The sequence below is a fragment of the Pecten maximus genome, chromosome 6 (assembly GCF_902652985.1).
Source record: "Pecten maximus chromosome 6, xPecMax1.1, whole genome shotgun sequence".
Lineage (NCBI taxonomy): Eukaryota > Metazoa > Mollusca > Bivalvia > Pectinida > Pectinidae > Pecten > Pecten maximus.
The window spans coordinates 5,644,398-5,664,772 of NC_047020.1; the positions used below are offsets into that span (position 1 = coordinate 5,644,398).

A 20,375-nucleotide genomic window follows, 5' to 3' on the forward strand; every position below is an offset into this window, starting at 1 on the left:
ATAGATCAATATCTGTAGAAGACATTATTTGTTTAATACTGAAGTTCTGAGACAGCTGCAGTATTACAGATTACCATTGTGAGTAATTGATCTGGAATCCGTTACAATATTACTTGTCATTACGAGAGTTCTTGATAATACCCACTATATGGTCCAGGACGCCTTCATCTATCAGTTATCACTAAAACATCACACATTTCAATTTCAATCAACCTTTCCAAGAATATCCAATCTGTTTGTTCACATCAAATTATGTCTGTATTATTGAATGACAAATATGAAATGTGTGAAATCCAATTCTGAGTGTATCACAACGTTTCCCTCACTGAATAGACCTTACAATCAGTCATGCTGTCGAGTCAATAACTCTGTGGAGCTATTTCAATTTCTGTTTATCTGGTGTTTTCCATCTTTCCAACATGATTTCTCCCCACACATAGTCCTTCTTTTGAAATTCCTCATTGAATTTCAAATGAATATGGCTATAAATGATTTACTCCATATCAAATCCAGTAGAAACATTGACATTCAGGCAAAACAAGTGTTCCAGTGATGAATACCAGGTATTTTGGTGTAAATATAAGTTCTGAGGACCACATCTGTAATAGCCTCTCTAATCCTTAAAGCTAAATCACACAGAAAACATTCATTCTGACGTATATAAATGATACAATAAATTATCATTCAGTTTCCAAGTGGAGCGATGCATGCCAAATCATGGAGCAAATATTTCCAACGGGAATATTACACGGTATGTAAAACTGGCCCACATCTCCATTGATATTAGTGATGCACATTCCAGTAAACTACACAGAGATTAGCAAACCTGACCAGCAAATGTAGGGTTGACTGTTCCACATTGCCTTCGGTAAAACACTTAGCCCCCTGTTACAACAGCCGAGGCCCCGTCCTCGTGCGATTGTTTCGTGGTTTTCTCTATTGATTGCCAGATCCCCACGCTACCCATTGATTTTACTTGGTTGTGAGCAAAAAGAAATCTTATTGAATCCAACATGTAACATTATCACGTTGCCAACCATAGCAGTACTGCTGATCATCCATGCTGAAATATTGCTGAAAGACTACTGTAACAATACTGAGGGTAGGTTTTCGAGAATTGTTCCTTGAACTATAAATATCACTAGTATCATCAACTGAAAGCTCAAACAGCTTATCCTTGTGTTATATAACAGCTACAGAAATGTTTCTCATGTTATTCACTAAATCACCGGTAAGCTTGTGAATGTCAGATACATTTGTGGGTCTGATTTAAAAAAAGGCATACAATATCACAAATGTATCATAGATGTTGATTGGTCATCATGAGTGATAGAGATGTAGTCCGACATCAGTGATTTGTCCCACACTCAATCTATCCCTACTATCTGAGTTTACACATGACTACACAACATCAATATACATTCATCCATCAAATCATTCATCCATGGTTACTTCCAGGAAGGAAACTCATGAACAAATCAGAAATATTGCAGATCAATGTTAACATGAAGGTTGTCATCAATCTCAGATAAAAAAAAAATAGATCTTAGAGACACTTAATAATAGTGGAGAAGCAAGAAGAATGGAAAACGTACAGCTTAAAGGGGACACACAGAGGGCCCACAAGACAGTCGTCTATAGACATCGCTATAGACAATGATACAGACACACAGATCTAGAGGGCCCACAAGACAGTCGTCTATAGACACAGATACAGACACACAGAGGGCCCACAAGACAGTCGTCTATAGACATCGCTATAGACACTGATACAGACACACAGAGGGCCCACAAGACAGTCGTCTATAGACACTGATACAGACACACAGAGGGCCCACAAGACAGTCGTCTATAGACACTGATACAGACATACATAGGGCCCACAAGACAGTCGTCTATAGACACTGATACAGACACACAGAGGGCCCACAAGACAGTCGTCTATAGACATCGCTATAGTCACACTGATACAGACATACAGAGGGCCCACAAGACAGTCGTCTATAGACATCGCTATAGACACTGATACAGACACACAGAGGGCCCACAAGACAGTCGTCTATAGACATCGCTATAGACACTGATACAGACATACAGAGGGCCCACAAGACAGTCGTCTATAGACACTGATACAGACATACAGAGGGCCCACAAGACAGTCGTCTATAGACACTGATACAGACACACAGAGGGCCCACAAGACAGTCGTCTATAGACACTGATACAGACATACATAGGGCCCACAAGACAGTCGTCTATAGACACTGATCCAGACACACAGAGGGCCCACAAGACAGTCGTCTATAGACATCGCTATAGACACTGATAAAGACATACAGAGGGCCCACAAGACAGTCGTCTATAGACATCGCTATAGTCACACTGATACAGACATACAGAGGGCCCACAAGACAGTCGTCTATAGACATCGCTATAGTCACACTGATACAGACATACAGAGGGCCCACAAGACAGTCGTCTATAGACATCGCTATAGTCACACTGATACAGACATACAGAGGGCCCACAAGACAGTCGTCTATAGACATCGCTATAGACACTGATACAGACACACAGAGGGCCCACAAGACAGTCGTCTATAGACATCGCTATAGACACTGATACAGACATACAGAGGGCCCACAAGACAGTCGTCTATAGACATCGCTATAGACACTGATACAGACATACAGAGGGCCCACAAGACAGTCGTCTATAGACACTGATACAGACACACAGAGGGTCCACAAGACAGTCGTCTATAGACATCGCTATAAACACTGATACAGACATACAGAGGGCCCACAAGACAGTCGTCTATAGACACTGATACAGACACACAGAGGGCCCACAAGACAGTCGTCTATAGACACTGATACAGACACACAGAGGGCCCACAAGACAGTCGTCTATAGACACTGATACAGACACACAGAGGGTCCACAAGACAGTCGTCTATAGACATCGCTATAGTCACACTGATACAGACATACAGAGGGCCCACAAGACAGTCGTCTATAGACATCGCTATAGACACTGATACAGACACCCAGAGGGCCCACAAGACAGTCGTCTATAGACATCACTATAGACACTGATACAGACACACAGAGGGCCCACAAGACAGTCGTCTATAGACACTGATACAAACAGACATGGGGCCCACAAGATAGTCGTCTATAGACACTGATACAGACACACAGAGGGCCCACAAGACAGTCGTCTATAGACACTGATACAGACACACAGAGGGCCCACAAGACAGTCGTCTATAGACATCGCTATAGACACTGATACAGACACACAGAGGGCCCACAAGACAGTCGTCTATAGACACTGATACAGACACACAGAGGGCCCACAAGACAGTCGTCTATAGATATCACTATAGACACCAATACAGACACCCAGAGGGCCCACAAGACAGTCGTCTATAGACATCACTATAGACACTGATACAGACACACAGAGGGCCCACAAGACAGTCGTCTATAGACACTGATACAGACACACAGAGGGCCCACAAGACAGTCGTCTATAGACACTGATACAGACACACAGAGGGCCCACAAGACAGTCGTCTATAGACATCGCTATAGACACTGATACAGACACACAGAGGGCCCACAAGACAGTCATCTATAGACACTGATACAGACACACAGAGGGCCCACAAGACAGTCGTCTATAGACACTGATACAGACACACAGAGGGCCCACAAGACAGTCCTCTATAGACACTGATACAGACATACAGAGGGCCCACAAGACAGTCCTCTATAGACACTGATACAGACACTGATACAGACACACAGAGGGCCCACAAGACAGTCGTCTATAGACAATGATACAGACACTGATACAGACACACAGAGGGCCCACAAGACAGTCGTCTGTAGACATCGCTATAGACAATGATACAGACACACAGAGGGCCCACAAGACAGTCATCTATAGACAATGATACAGACACACAGAGGGCCCACAAGACAGTCATCTATAGACACTGATACAGACATACAGAGGGCCCACAAGACAGTCGTCTATAGAATATAGACACTGATACAGACATACAGAGGGCCCACAAGACAGTCGTCTGTAGACATCACTATAGACACCAATACAGACACACAGAGGGCCCACAAGACAGTCATCTATAGACACTGATACAGACATACAGAGGGCCCACAAGACAGTCGTCTATAGACACTGATACAGACACTGATACAGACACACAGAGGGCCCACAAGACAGTCGTCTATAGACAATGATACAGACACTGATACAGACACACAGAGGGCCCACAAGACAGTCGTCTATAGACATCGCTATAGACACCGATACAGACACACAGACAGCCCACAAGACAGTCGTCTATAGACATCGCTATAGACACTGATACAGACACAGAGAGGGCCCACAAGACAGTCGTCTATAGACACTGATACAGACACCCAGAGGGCCCACAAGACAGTCGTCTATAGACATCACTATAGACACTGATACAGACACACAGAGGGCCCACAAGACAGTTGTCTATAGACACTGATACAGACACACAGAGGGCCCACAACACAGTCGTCTATAGATATCACTATAGACACTGATACAGACACACAGAGGGCCCACAAGACAGTCGTCTATAGACACTGATACAGACACACAGAGGGCCCACAAGACAGTCGTCTATAGACTAAACTGGTTCATCACAACAAACCATTCATCAGTTATATAGACCACATGGGGACTAAACTGGTTCATCACAACAAACCATTCATCAGTTATATAGACCACATGGGGACTAAACTGGTTCATCACAACAAACCATTCATCAGTTATATAGACCACATGGGGACTAAACTGTTTCATCACAACAAACCATTCATCAGTTATATAGACCACATGGGGACTAAACTGGTTCATCACAACAAACCATTCATCAGTTATATAGACCACATGGGGACTACAACAAACCATTCATCAGTTATATAGACCACATGGGGACTAAACTGGTTCATCACAACAAACCATTCATCAGTTATATAGACCACATGGGGACTACAACAAACCATTCATCAGTTACATAGACCACATGGGGACTAAACTGGTTCATCACAACAAACCATTCATCAGTTATATAGACCACATGGGGACTTAACTGGTTCATCACAACAAACCATTCATTAGTTATATAGACCACATGGGGACTAAATTGGTTCATCACAATAAACCATGCATCAAAGATTGATGGCATAATCACAAAGGCAACACTATCATCCATTTTTATGATCTAATAACTCTGAACAAGATTTGTAAAGAAAGCGGTATAAAACTTTATTCAAATCCCACACATGTAACTATTGGATTGTACTAGGGTTGCTACCTGATGATCAGATAACCTATAGGTAAGTCAGGGCCAGATCAAGTGAACATACACCAGCCGTGTAACAGTCTGGTGCTGTGTCAGTATGACAATACAATTAGACTGGATCCCATACTACCTTATTGTCCCTCTGTAAATAGAGATGTATTTGCTGCGACATCACAATCCAACAAATTAAAGTGCTTCATTTGTTTAATGGATATTGATCCATTTTGTGAACATTCTGTACAATATCTAGCTCCCCCATGATTTCTACCACATCACACAATCTTCATGTCCAATCTACCAAGTTAACATAAAACACATTGACCAGACATGGCTAACAGTGACACCTAGTATACAGTAACATCCCCCTCCTACTCAACCCAAGTCAAGGAGGAGATGTCAGAGAAACAGTCAATATTCCCCTCCTACCCACCCCAAGTCAAGGAGGAGATGGCAGAGAAACAGTCAACATCCCCCTCCTACCCACCCCAAGTCAAGGAGGAGATGGCAGAGAAACAGTCAACATCTCCCTCCTACCCTCCCCAAGTCAAGGAGGAGATGGCAGAGAAACAGTCAACATCCCCCTCCTACCCACCCCAAGTCAAGGAGGAGATGTCAGAGAAACAGTCAACATCCCTCTCCTACCCACCCCAAGTCAAGGAGGAGATGGCAGAGAAACAGTCAACATCCCTCTCCTACCCACCCCAAGTCAAGGAGGAGATGGCAGAGAAACAGTCAACACCCCCCTCCTACCCACCCCAAGTCAAGGAGGAGATGGCAGAGAAACAGTCAACATCCCTCTCCTACCCACCCCAAGTCAAGGAGGAGATGGCAGAGAAACAGTCAACACCCCCCTCCTACCCACCCCAAGTCAAGGAGGAGATGGCAGAGAAACAGTCAACACCCCCCTCCTACCCACCCCAAGTCAAGGAGGAGATGGCAGAGAAACAGTCAACATCTCCCTCCTACCCACCCCAAGTCAAGGTAGAGAAACAGTCAACATCCCCCTCCTACCCACCCCAAGTCAAGGAGGAGATGTCAGAGAAACAGTCAACATCCCCTCCTACCCACCCCAAGTCAACGAGGAGATGGCAGAGAAACAGTCAACATCTCCCTCCTACCCACCCCAAGTCAAGGAGGAGAAACAGTCAATATCCCTCTCCTACCCATCCCAAGTCAAGGAGGAGATGGCAGAGAAACAGTCAACATCCCCCTCCTACCCACCCCAAGTCAAGGAGGAGATGTCAGAGAAACAGTCAACATCCCCCTCCTACCCACCCCAAGTCAAGGAGGAGAAACAGTCAACATCTCCCTCCCAACCACCCCAAGTCAAGGAGGAAATGGCAGAGAAACAGTCAACACCCCCCTCCTACCCACCCCAAGTCAAGGCAGAGAAACAGTCAACATCCCCCTCCCAACCACCCCAAGTCAAGGAGGAGATGTCAGAGAAACAGTCAATATCCCCCTCCTACCCACCCCAAGTCAAGGAGGAGATGGCAGAGAAACAGTAAACATCTCCCTCCTACCAACCCCAAGTCAAGGAGGAGATGGCAGACAAACAGTAAACATCTCCCTCCTACCCACCCCAAGTCAAGGCAGAGAAACAGTCAACATCCCCCTCCTATCCACCCCAAGTCAAGGAGGAGATGGCAGAGAAACAGTCAACATCCCCCTCCTACCCACCCTGAGTCAAGGAGGAGATGGCAGAGAAACAGTCAACATCCCCCTCCTACCCACCCCAAGTCAAGGAGGAGATGGCAGAGAAACAGTCAACATCCCCCTCCTACCCACCCCAAGTCAAGGAGGAGATGGCAGAGAAACAGTCAACATCCCCCTCCTACCCACCCCAGGTCAAGGAGGAGATGGCAGAGAAACAGTCAACATCCCCCTCCTACCCACCCCAAGTCAAGGCAGAGAAACAGTCAATATCCCCCTCCTACCCACCCCAAGTCAAGGAGGAGATGGCAGAGAAACAATCAACATCCCCCTCCTACCAAACCCAAGTCAAGAAGGAGATGGCAGAGAAACAGTCAGCATCCCCCTCCTACCCACCCCGAGTCAAGGCAGAGAAACAGTCAACATCCCTCTCCTACCCACCCCAAGTCAAGGAGATGGCAGAGAAACAGTCAACACCCCCCTCCTACCCACCCCAAGTCAAGGAGGAAATGGCAGAGAAACAGTCAACATCCCTCTCCTACCCACCCCAAGTCAAGGAGGAGATGTCAGAGAAACAGTCAACATCCCCCTCATACCCACCCGAAGTCAAGGAGGAGATGGCAGAGAAACAGTCAACATCCCCCTCCTACCCACCCCAAGTCAAGGAGGAGATGGCAGAGAAACAGTCAACATCCCCCTCCTACCCACCCCAAGTCAAGGAGGAGATGGCAGAGAAACAGTCAACATCCCTCTCCTACCCACCCCAAGTCAAGGAGGAGATGGCAGAGAAACAGTCAACATCCCCCTCCTACCCACCCCAAGTCAAGGAGGAGATGGCAGAGAAACAGTCAACACCCCCCTCCTACCCACCCCAAGTCAAGGAGGAGATGGCAGAGAAACAGTCAACACCCCCCTCCTACCCACCCCAAGTCAAGGCAGAGAAACAGTCAACATCTCCCTCCCAACCACCCCAAGTCAAGGAGGAGATGGCAGAGAAACAGTCAACATCCCCCTCCTACCCACCCCAAGTCAAGGAGGAGATGGCAGAGAAACAGTCAACATCCCCCTCCTACCCACCCCAAGTCAAGGAGGAGATGGCAGAGAAACAGTCAACATCCCCCTCCTACCCACCCCAAGTCAAGGAGGAGATGGCAGAGAAACAGTCAATATCCCCCTCCTACCCACCCCAAGTCAAGGAGGAGAAACAGTCAACATCCCCCTCCTACCCACCCTGAGTCAAGGAGGAGATGGCAGAGAAACAGTCAACATCTCCCTCCCAACCACCCCAAGTCAAGGAGGAGATGGCAGAGAAACAGTCAACATCCCTCTCCTACCCACCCCAAGTCAAGGAGGAGATGGCAGAGAAACAGTCAACACCCCCCTCCTACCCACCCCAAGTCAAGGAGGAGATGGCAGAGAAACAGTCAACAACCCCCTCCTACCCACCCCAAGTCAAGGAGGAGATGGCAGAGAAACAGTCAACATCCCCCTCCTACCCACCCCGAGTCAAGGAGGAGATGGCAGAGAAACAGTCAACATCCCCCTCCTACCCACCCCAAGTCAAGGAGGAGATGGCAGAGAAACAGTCAATATCCCCCTCCTACCCACCCCAAGTCAAGGAGGAGATGTCAGAGAAACAGTCAACATCCCCCTCATACCCACCCCAAGTCAAGGAGGAGATGGGAGAGAAACAGTCAACATCCCCCTCCTACCCACCCCAAGTCAAGGCAGAGAAACAGTCAACAACGCCCTCCTACCCACCCCAAGTCAAGGAGGAGATGGCAGAGAAACAGTCAATATCCCCCTCCTACCCACCCCAAGTCAAGGAGGAGATGGCAGAGAAACAGTCAACATCCCCCTCCTACCCACCCCAAGTCAAGGAGGAGATGACAGAGAAACAGTCAACATCCCCCTCCTACCCACCCCAAGTCAAGGAGGAGATGGCAGAGAAACAGTCAACATCCCCCTCCTACCCACCCCAAGTCAAGGTAGAGAAACAGTCAATATCCCCCTCCTACCCACCCCAAGTCAAGGCAGAGAAACAGTCAACATCCCCCGCCTACCCACCCCAAGTCAAGGAGGAGATGGCAGAGAAACAGTCAATATCCCCCTCCTACCCACCCCAAGTCAAGGAGGAGATGTCAGAGAAACAGTCAATATCCCCCTCCTACCCACCCAAAGTCAAGGAGGAGATGGCAGAGAAACAGATAACATCCCCTCCTACCCACCCCAAGTCAAGGAGGAGATGGCAGAGAAACAGTCAACATCCCCTCCTACCCACCCCAAGTCAAGGAGGAGATGGCAGAGAAACAGTCAATATCCCCCTCCTACCCACCCCAAGTCAAGGAGGAGATGGCAGAGAAACAGTCAACATCCCCCTCCTACCCACCCCAAGTCAAGGAGGAGATGGCAGAGAAACAGTCAACTCCCCCCCTCCTACCCACCCCAAGTCAAGGAGGAGATGTCAGAGAAACAGTCAATATCCCCCTCCTACCCACCCCAAGTCAAGGAGGAGATGGCAGAGAAACAGTCAATATCCCCCTCCTACCCACCCCAAGTCAAGGAGGAGAAACAGTCAACATCCCTCTCCTACCCACCCCAAGTCAAGGAGGAGATGTCAGAGAAACAGTCAACATCCCCTTCCTACCCACCCCAAGTCAAGGAGGAGATGGCAGAGAAACAGTCAACATCCCCCTCCTACCCACCCCAAGTCAAGGAGGAGATGGCAGAGAAACAGTCAACAACCCCCTCCTACCCACCCCAAGTCAAGGAGGAGATGGCAGAGAAACAGTCAACATCTCCCTCCTACCCACCCCAAGTCAAGGAGGAGATGTCAGAGAAACAGTCAATATCCCCCTCCTACCCACCCCAAGTCAAGGAGGAGATGGCAGAGAAACAGTCAACAACCCCCTCCTACCCACCCCAAGTCAAGGAGGAGATGGCAGAGAAACAGTCAACATCTCCCTCCTACCCACCCAAAGTCAAGGAGGAGATGGCAGAGAAACAGTCAACATCCCCCTCCTACCCACCCCAAGTCAAGGCAGAGAAACAGTCAACATCCCCCTCCTACCCACCCCAAGTCAAGGTAGAGAAACAGTCAACAACCCCCTCCTACCCACACCAAGTCAAGGTAGAGAAACAGTCAACATCCCCCTCCTACCCACCCCAAGTAAAGGAGGAGATGGCAGAGAAACAGTCAACATCCCCCTCCTACCCACCCCAAGTCAAGGAGGAGATGGCAGAGAAACAGTCAATATCCCCCTCCTACCCACCCCAAGTCAAGGAGGAGATGGCAGAGAAACAGTCAACATCCCCCTCCTACCCACCCCAAGTCAAGGAGGAGATGGCAGAGAAACAGTCAACATCCCCCTCCTACCCACCCCAAGTCAAGGAGGAGATGTCAGAGAAACAGTCAACATCCCCCTCCTACCCACCCCAAGTCAAGGAGGAGATGGCAGAGAAACAGTCAATATCCCCCTCCTACTCAACCCGAGTCAAGGAGGAGATGGCAGAGAAGGACAGTGAGGACAGGAAAAAGGATGATGTGACGATGGACGGGGAAGACGACGATAACACTAGAGGAAGACAGAGAAAAGGACGATGTGAGGATGGACGGGAAAGAGGAAGATAACACTTATTTAAGGAAGACAGAGAAAAGGACGATGTGAGGATGGACAGGGAAGACGACGATAATTACACTTAATTAAGGAAGACAGGGAAAAGAACGATGTAGTATGAATTATAACTAAGAAGGGTAAACAATACGAGGACATCCACACATGCTCGGTGATATTTTATATTGTAAACTATTCTGATGACAGTGTACGCGGAACTGATACACATCATATCCTTAATATATATAAAACATCTCCAGTTACTTCCCCTGGTGCATCCCTCCTCCACAAAGTCAACTCTAAGACTTTCCTTCTTTTCTCAGTGAATTTATATGTAAAATGCTTCTCTCCATTTCTAGTGAAACATCAGGCACTTGATTTCACCATGGAAACAGAAGATTATAGCAGGTTGTTTGGTAAAAGACATCAATTTCCAATGTTCAGTACATTATCAACCAACATTAACTGACATCAATGCTGGGTACCATCACAACATTAGAACCATTTGTAATTATATAACAAAATGAGTCCTGATCTGATTACATTACAAAGACAGTCTTCTAGGGGAAAGACATGAAATATCAGTTTTATAATCACATACTGACAAATGAACCCACCATAGATAATGGTAAGTACCCTTCTTCCTTTTTATCAAGCTTTATATCAAACATTTAAAAACTTTAACATAGGCGTGTATCTCTCACCTATCATATATATATGTCAGCAATCCTGACAAAATATCATCCTTTATAGCACAAATTAATATGACCAATATTAACCTATTTTGGATTCTGCTTCCCAGTAGCAAGTACAACCATACTTTTCCTTCGTTAGTATTTTTCTGGTTTTATTAATGTCTTCACAGCTGTAGAATTACTTTATAACTTCCTTTACTTACTCAACTTAAAAAAAATAGTAAGGTTATGAGGAGAGGTGTGCTTAGTATGGTATGTACAGTAAAACTCCAAGAATTAGTTCACATACAGGCTCACAGAGCCACAAATTGTACATGTACACATGTACAGTCCCAGTGATCGTATATGCACACATACAGTGCACCGGGCATCGTACAGTCACACATACATTACCATGGATCGTAAAGCAACACATACATTACCGGGGATCGTACAGCCACACATACATTAACGGGAATTGTACAGTACATCACACATGCAGTGCCAGGAATTGTACAGCCACACATATATACATTACCGGGGATCGTACAGCCACACATACAGTACCGGGGATCATACAGCAACACATACATTACCGGTAATTGTACAGCCACACATACATTACCGGGGATCGTACAGCAACACATACATTACCGGGGATCGTACAGACACACATACATTACCGAGGATCGTACAGACACACATACATTACCGGGGATCGTACAGCAACACATACATTACCGGGGATCGTACAGCAACACATACATAACCGGGATCGTACAGACACACATACATTACCGGGGATCGTACAGACACACATACATTACCGAGGATCGTACAGCAACACATACATTACCAGGGATCGTACAGACACACATACATTACCGGGGATCGTTCAGCCACACATACATTACCGGGGATCGTACAGACACACATACATTACCGAGGATCGTACAGCAATACATACATTACCGGGGATCGTACAGCCACACATACATTACCAGGGATCGTACAGACACACATACATAACCGGGGATCGTACAGCCACACATACATAACCGGGGATCGTACAGCCACACATACATTTACCGGGATTGTACAGCCACACATACATAACCGGGGATTGTACAGCCACACATACATAACCGGGGATCGACAGCCACACATACAGTACCGCTGATCGTACAGCAACACATACATTTCCAGAGATCGTACAGCCACACATACATTACCGGGGAGCGTACAGACACACATACATAACCGGGGATCATACAGCCACACATACAGTACCGCTGATCGTACAGACACACATACATTACCAGGGATCGTACAGACACACATACATTACCGGGGATTGTACAGCCACCCATACAGTACCAAGGATCGTACAGACACACACACATTACCGGGGATTGTACAGTCACACATACAGTACCGAGGATCGTACAGTCACACATACAGTACCGGGGATCGTACAGACACACTTACAGTACCGGGGATCGTACAGTCACACATACATTACCGGGGATTGTACAGTCACACATACATTATCGTGAATTGTTCAGCCACACATACATTACCGGGGAGCATACAGCCACACATACATTACCGGGGATCGTTCAGCCACACATACATTACCGGGAATCGTACAGACACACATACATAACCGGGGATCGTACAGCCACACATACATTACCGGGGATCGTTCAGCCACACATACATTACCGGGAATCGTACAGACACACATACATAACCGGGGATCGTACAGACACACATACATTGACCGGGGATCATACAGACACACATACATAACCGGGGATCGTACAGACACACATACATTCCCGGGGATCATACAGTCACACATACATTACCGGGGATTGTACAGCCACCCATACAGTACCGAGGATCGTACAGACACACATACATTACCGGGGATCGTACAGCCAAACATACATTATCCTGAATTGTTCAGCCACACATACATAACCGGGGATCGTACTGCAACACATACATTACCGGGGGTCGTACAGCAACACATACATTACTGGATGATTGTACAGCCACACATACATTACCGAGGATCGTACAGTCACACATACATTACCGGGAATCGTACTGCAACACATACATTACCGGGGATCGTACAGACACACATCCATTACCGGGGATTGTACAGCCACACATACATTACTGGATGATCGTACAGACACACATACATTACCGGGGATCGTACAGACACACATACATTGACCGGGAATAGTGCAGTCACACATACATTACCATGAATTGTACAGCCACACATACATAACCGGGGATCGTACAGACACACATACATTGACCGGGGATCGTACAGACACACATACACTGACCGGGGATCATACAGCCACACATACATAACCGGGGATCGTACAGACACACATACATTGACCGGGGATCGTACAGACACACATACACTGACCGGGGATCATACAGCCACACATACATTACCGGGGATCATACAGACACACATACATTACCGGGGATCGTACAGACACACATACATTACCGGGGATCGTACAGACACACATACATTACCGGGGATCGTACAGACACACATACATTACCGGGGATCGTACAGACACACATACATTACCGGGGATCGTACAGACCCACATACATAACCGGGGATCGTACAGACACACATACATAACCGGGGATTGTACAGCCATACATACATTACCGGGGATTGTACAGTCACACATACATTACTGGGGATCATACAGTCACACATACATTACCGGGAATAGTGCAGTCACACATACATTACCAAGGATTGTACAGACACACATACATTACCGGGGATTGTACAGCCACACATACATTACCGAGGGATCATACAGCAACACATACATTACCGGGGATTGTACAGTCACACATACATTACCGGGGATTGTACAGCCACACATACATTACCGGGAATCGTACAGCAACACAGACATTACTGGATGATTGTACAGTCACACATACATTACCGTAAATTGTACAGCCACACATACAGTACTTGGAATTGCTCAGTCACACATACATTGACGGAAATCCTCATCTCCTGGTGACAGATTTCAATCAGATTTCAATGTTAACTTGTAATTGGTTAGCATATAATGTAGTGTACAGTGTAAAATCAATTATTATACCCATCTAATATGTACTTTAAACTGCTCTTCATCTTCCTAGTTTTATCTAATACACTGTGTACTCGCTATCCATAACCAGTAAGATCGCCCCATATCCATAGTAACAATTTGGGTTGATAGTAACAGAAGTTAATAGAAAACAAAATGCAATAATTCCAACCAATTATACCTCATGTAACTAGCTGATCATGAAATTTCATAGTGAATTTGTAGATGGCTTTGTAACAAATTGATTTTTTTATTATCATAGCACTATAGGATATCTGATGTAACCACGGTTATCAGACAGAATTGTATGTTCATGGCAAAATGGGTAACCAGTTGTTCTTCAGTCATGCATGCCTCAGCTTCTACTCAATCAATGTCTGCTACAATAAGATCAAAGATAACTAGCCCAATCATCAAGAAAAGTCAGATCAAACAGATACTTTCTAGCCAAATAGACATTAATATGTCAGCCTCAGATGTGATCAAGTATCATACCATGTGATTATATTGACACATCTGACTGGTACAGATGATGGGATCCCCACTGATGGGCCCCACCTACACACACCCACACATCATACTAGTACAGATCATGGGATCCCCACTGATGGGCCCCACCTACACACACCCACACATCTGACTGGTAGAAATGATGGGATCCCCACTGATATCCCAAACAAAAATACTTGCTTGCAGTAAGCTTGCGGCAAGCTTGCGGCAAGCTTATTTTACTCTTCGCAAGCTATATGCAAGCTAGTAAGAAGCTTGCGCAAGCTTGCAGGCAGGCAGGTCCTAAAACTTAAGCAATCCGCAAGCTCGCAAGATCATGGTTGCAAGCTTGCGAGTCCTTCTGCAAGCTTGCGAGTACTTCTGCAAGCTTGCGAGTCCTTCTGCAAGCTTGCAAGTCCTTCTGCAAGCTCGCAAGATCATGGTTGCAAGCTTGCGAGTCCTTCTGCAAGCTTGCGAGTTCATCTGCAAGCTTGCAAGCCCTTCTGCAAGCTTGCGAGTCATTCTGCAAGCTTGCAGGAGGGTTCTCTTTTTGCAAGCTTGCAAGCCTTCAGTCCTTTACAATATTCTGCATGTTGTGGACTTAGAAACTTTTCTACTCTGATATGTTACTTGTGAGATGTGAAAATCTTCTAAGTCACAGCAGCATGGATTTTCTATTTCAAAATCTGTAACTTTGAGTATTTCATATCAGATTATCTAAAGGTGAATATGAGTTTCTTCAGAGTTAAAACACCTCTTTTTGAATCAAAATTGAATGATGATTTTAGTAATCAATCATAACTGTTTAAATTGCAATTCATGTTTGTAAAACTTTAATAATAATCATGGCATTCATATCTTTTCAAATTTAGATATGCAATCAATTTATAATAATGCTTAAAGTATTGCTTCATTTATATATTTTACACATGTATTTATAAAATCCTCTTTATTAAAGTTATCAGTGAATATATTATGATATATTTTTGTTAGTATAATCAGTTGTTACTAGGAGTGATATTCATTCTAAGGGTAACCTGCAAATTATGTGAATTGAATTTCCATCAGTGCAAATTTCAGCAAAATATATGTTGAAGCCTTATTATCAAAAACCTTTCCAACACCAATGTGTAAACAAACAAAAGGAGAGCATATGTTATCAGTAGACTGGCCCAGCTTGACCAAGGTAATATGATACCAATTCAAGCTGATGAGTACAGGAAGTCCATGCCAGTCAGACTCCAGACACCATGGGGCCAACCCTGGGGTATAAGGTTCATTTCTAACTGACTGTATTGTGACTTATTTGATGATTTAGTTCAGTAGTAAATACATAAAATGAAACAATATTGTAAAAGTAACTTCAATGCAATTTTATAGTATTTTAAAAAGCATCTGTTGAACTCACAAATCTTCATTTTTATTAAGTCTGTATGAATGAAAAACCTTTCCTGTGCCCCAACTTAAGATTGACCAATGTAAAACAAGGTCCCCACTTTGAATTGAGTTTCCTGTGGCTGCATGTGGACATTTTGCATCTCTGTGAATCAGTATAAATTGTCCTATCAATCACTTCTGGAAATAGAATCAACTCTGGACATGGTAAGGATATGTGCAACCTATCTACATCTGCATGTTTAAAGTTCTGTAAATAAGTTACATAAACAAACAGAAGATGGACTCAGTGAAGTGATCCAGATGAAGATTTCCAAGGGTCAACAATAAATGGTGAGTGGTGAGATTTATGATAACATACAGATAATGTTTCAATTGATATAAGAATAATTTACTGATCTAAAATAAACATTATTCTATAATCTTTGGAAATTTGGGGTGAAAAAAATACAGAGCTATAACACTAGCACATCTAACAAAAACAAAAACTTCTTTTGAACATTATATATGAAAAATATGTATTTTTACATTCATTTCTTGTGTTTTAGATATGTTGCAATTATTGCACAAAAATAGTTTTAAGACAAACTGACAATAAAACCTGTATATAAAGCTAACCATGCTTCTGTTTATAAGACAGCACTTCTAGATCTAGGCATCATACAAAATTTTACTCTATGGATAGTCAACTTGTGATATATATGCCTAAACTTGGAAGGTCACATATTTGATTCTCTATCATGAAATATCTAGAGTGGTCACATTAGAAAAATTGTAATTAAGCCAGATTTAGTTGTTGACATTTAAAGATGTCTTCAAATATCTAATATAGTTGTTTTGGCTTACAAAGAATAACATCAATTGATCAATATTCTATGTAATATTGCTTTGTTTTATTTTTTTGTAGCACAAATGCAAAAAGATACAGTGAGCTCTGAAGTGGACGGAAATGACAGGAAGAGTTAAAAGATATTGTAACTGTACTGAAAAAAGAACTGGTATTATCAACATATGATGAATATTCTACCGAATGCCAACAAAAACTATAAGCCATTATTGCAGTGACAACAGAGATTAACAATGATAAGAAAAACATTCATGAACTAGAAATTAAATAACCTTTGAGGTATTGTTACATATGTATGTAAGTGCACATGTGCATTAATGATTTAGTTTAAAAGAATATGGAATAAAATATAGATGTTTGTATATAAAGTTTGTATCTATAAGGTGTTTATTGTAACAGCATGCCGTACTGCTCTGAATGATAGAAATACAGACTTTTACATTAATTTGATGTTTTTGCTTTATTTTTGCTGCATTAAATTTATTTTTACCTCAGAGCTAGACTATTTAGCTTGCGGCAAGCTTGCATAAAGTGGCTCACCGCAAGCTTGCATAAACTAGCTCGCCGCAAGCTTGCATAAACAAGCTCGCCGCAAGCTTGCAGAAACAAGCTCGCCCCAAGCTTGCAGAAACTAGCTCGCCGCAAGCTTGCAGAAACAAGCTCGCCGCAAGCTTGCAGAAACTAGCTCGCCGCAAGCTTGCCGCGAGGTTTCAAATACTAGCTTGCTGCAAGGTTCCAATTCCTAGCTCGCAGATTAAGCTTGCGGCAAGCTTGCAATAATAGTGAATCGCAAGCTTGCCATTTCTGTTTGGGATGGGCCCCACCTACACACACCAACACATCTGAATGGTACAGACGATGGGATCCCCACTGATGGGCCCCACCTACACACACCAACATATCTTACTGGTACAGACGATGGGATCCCCACTGATGGGCCCCACCTATACACACCCACACATCTTACTGGTACAGATGATGGGATCCCCACTGATGGGCCCCACCTATACACACCAACACATCTGACTGGTACAGATGATGGGATCCCCACTGATGGGCCCCACCTACACACACCCACACATCTGACTGGTACAGATCATGGGACCCCACTGATGGGCCCCACCTACACACACCCACACATCTGAATGGTACAGACGATGGGATCCCCACTGATGGGCCCCACCTATACACACCCACACATCTTACTGGTACAGATGATGGGATCCCCGCTGATGGGCCCCACCTACACACACCCACACATCCGACTGGTAGAAATGATGGGATCCCCACTGATGGGCCCCATCTACACACACCAACACATCTGGCTGGTACAGATCATGGGATCCCCACTGATGGGCCCCACCTACACACACCTACACATCCGACTGGTAGAAATGATGGGATCCCAACTGATGGGCCCCACCTACACACACCCACACATCTGACTGGTAGAAATGATGGGATCCCCACTGATGGGCCCCATCTACACACACCCACACATTTGACTGGTACAGATGATGGGATCCCCACTGATGGGCCCCACCTACACACACCAACACATCTGACTGGTAGATATGATGGGATTCCCACTGATGGGCCCCACCTACACACACCAACACATCTGACTGGTAGAGATGATGGGATCCTTAGAACCTGAATGGCCTTGAACTTTGATCCAGTGACCTTGATCTCTGGTTAGTTGATATCCTGTTTAATTTCTTCATACTGTCATGACAAAATTTTCATCAGTGAAAAATTTGAAAAATGACCTTGACCTTTAACCTTGACTTTAGTCAATTGAGTCATTGATTAAGCATTGTCATTGATTTCAAGCATTCTTTTCTTTGTAATGTCATTATAAAAATGTTTATTAGTCAAAATATTCGAAATTTGCCCTTGGGGTTTGGTCAGTTGACTGTTTAATTCTGACCAGTTTGCTTCAAAATGTCATCACAAAATGTTTATCAGTGAAAAGATAAAAAAAAATTTGACCTTGACAGTTGTGTAAATAACCTTGGATCAGATGACTCTTTATTTAACTCTGACAAAATATGTTCTATGATATTATTATAAAATGTTCCTCAGTTGACTTTGAACTTTGACCAAATGACCTTGACCTGTCAGTTGTCGTTTGTCCATGACAGTGCACCTTCACCTTAGGTAAGTTGATACAGTGTGTGATTCTGACCAACTTAGTTTCAAAATGTCATAACAAAAAATTCCTCAATGAAAAATTATATTATTTGAGCTTAACCTTTGACAAAGTGAACTTTATCTTTGGTCAGATGACTTAATGTTTAGTTCAGACCAACTTTGTTTCATAATTAATGTAATAACAAAATAAGATATATAATTTGACCTTGAACTTTAATTGCTACATATCTCCCCTATTGGGCCCTGCCACTCATCAGCCCCCTGAGGGGTCAGGCCAACTGTTTCTTACAAAATTGTTTCCCCTTCATCCAAGGATGCTTTGGACCAATTTTGCCCCCACCCCCAACTTCTATCATGTCCTATGGGCTGTGATCCCCCTCCCCCTCCCCCCCTATATACATCATGTCTATGGGCTGTGATCCCCCCAACACACACACTTCCATCATGTCTATGGGCTGTGATCCCCCCCCCTTCCATCATGTCTATGGGTTGTGACCCCCCCCCCTTCCATCATGTCTATGGGCTGTGATCCCCCCTTCCATCATGTCTATGGGCTGTGACCCCCCCCCCCTTCCATCATGTCTATGGGCTGTGATCCCCCCCTTCCATCATGTCTATGGGCTGTGACCCCCCCCCCTTCCATCATGTCTATGGGCTGTGATCCCCCCCCCCTTCCATCATGTCTATGGGCTGTGACCCCCCCCCCTTCCATCATGTCTATGGGCTGTGACCCCCCGCCTTCCATCATGTCTATGGGCTGAGTCCCCCCCTTCCATCATGTCTATGGGCTGTGACCCCCCCCCCCCTTCCATCATGTCTATGGGCTGTGATCCCCCCCTTCCATCATGTCTATGGGCTGTGCCCCCCCCCCCTTCCATCATGTCTATGGGCTGTGATCCCCCCTTCCATCATGTCTATGGGCTGTGATCCCCCCCCCCCCCCCTTCCATCATGTCTATGGGCTGTGACCCCCCCCCCTTCCATCATGTCTATGGGCTGTGATCCCCCCCTTCCATCA

At 45.0% G+C, this 20,375-nt stretch overlaps 1 protein-coding gene and 1 long non-coding RNA gene across 2 annotated transcripts in view; one reads left to right on the forward strand and one right to left on the reverse strand.

Moving 5' to 3' along the window:
* Window positions 1-20,375, reverse strand: part of LOC117328811 (myotubularin-related protein 8-like) — an 88,125-nt gene that overhangs the window by 51,143 nt on the left and 16,607 nt on the right. The gene's annotated exons all lie outside the window — the stretch shown is intronic.
* Window positions 16,566-17,419, forward strand: LOC117328812. The gene is made up of 2 exons (XR_004533050.1): window positions 16,566-16,690; window positions 17,265-17,419. It is a non-coding gene; the product is annotated as an uncharacterized LOC117328812 (long non-coding RNA).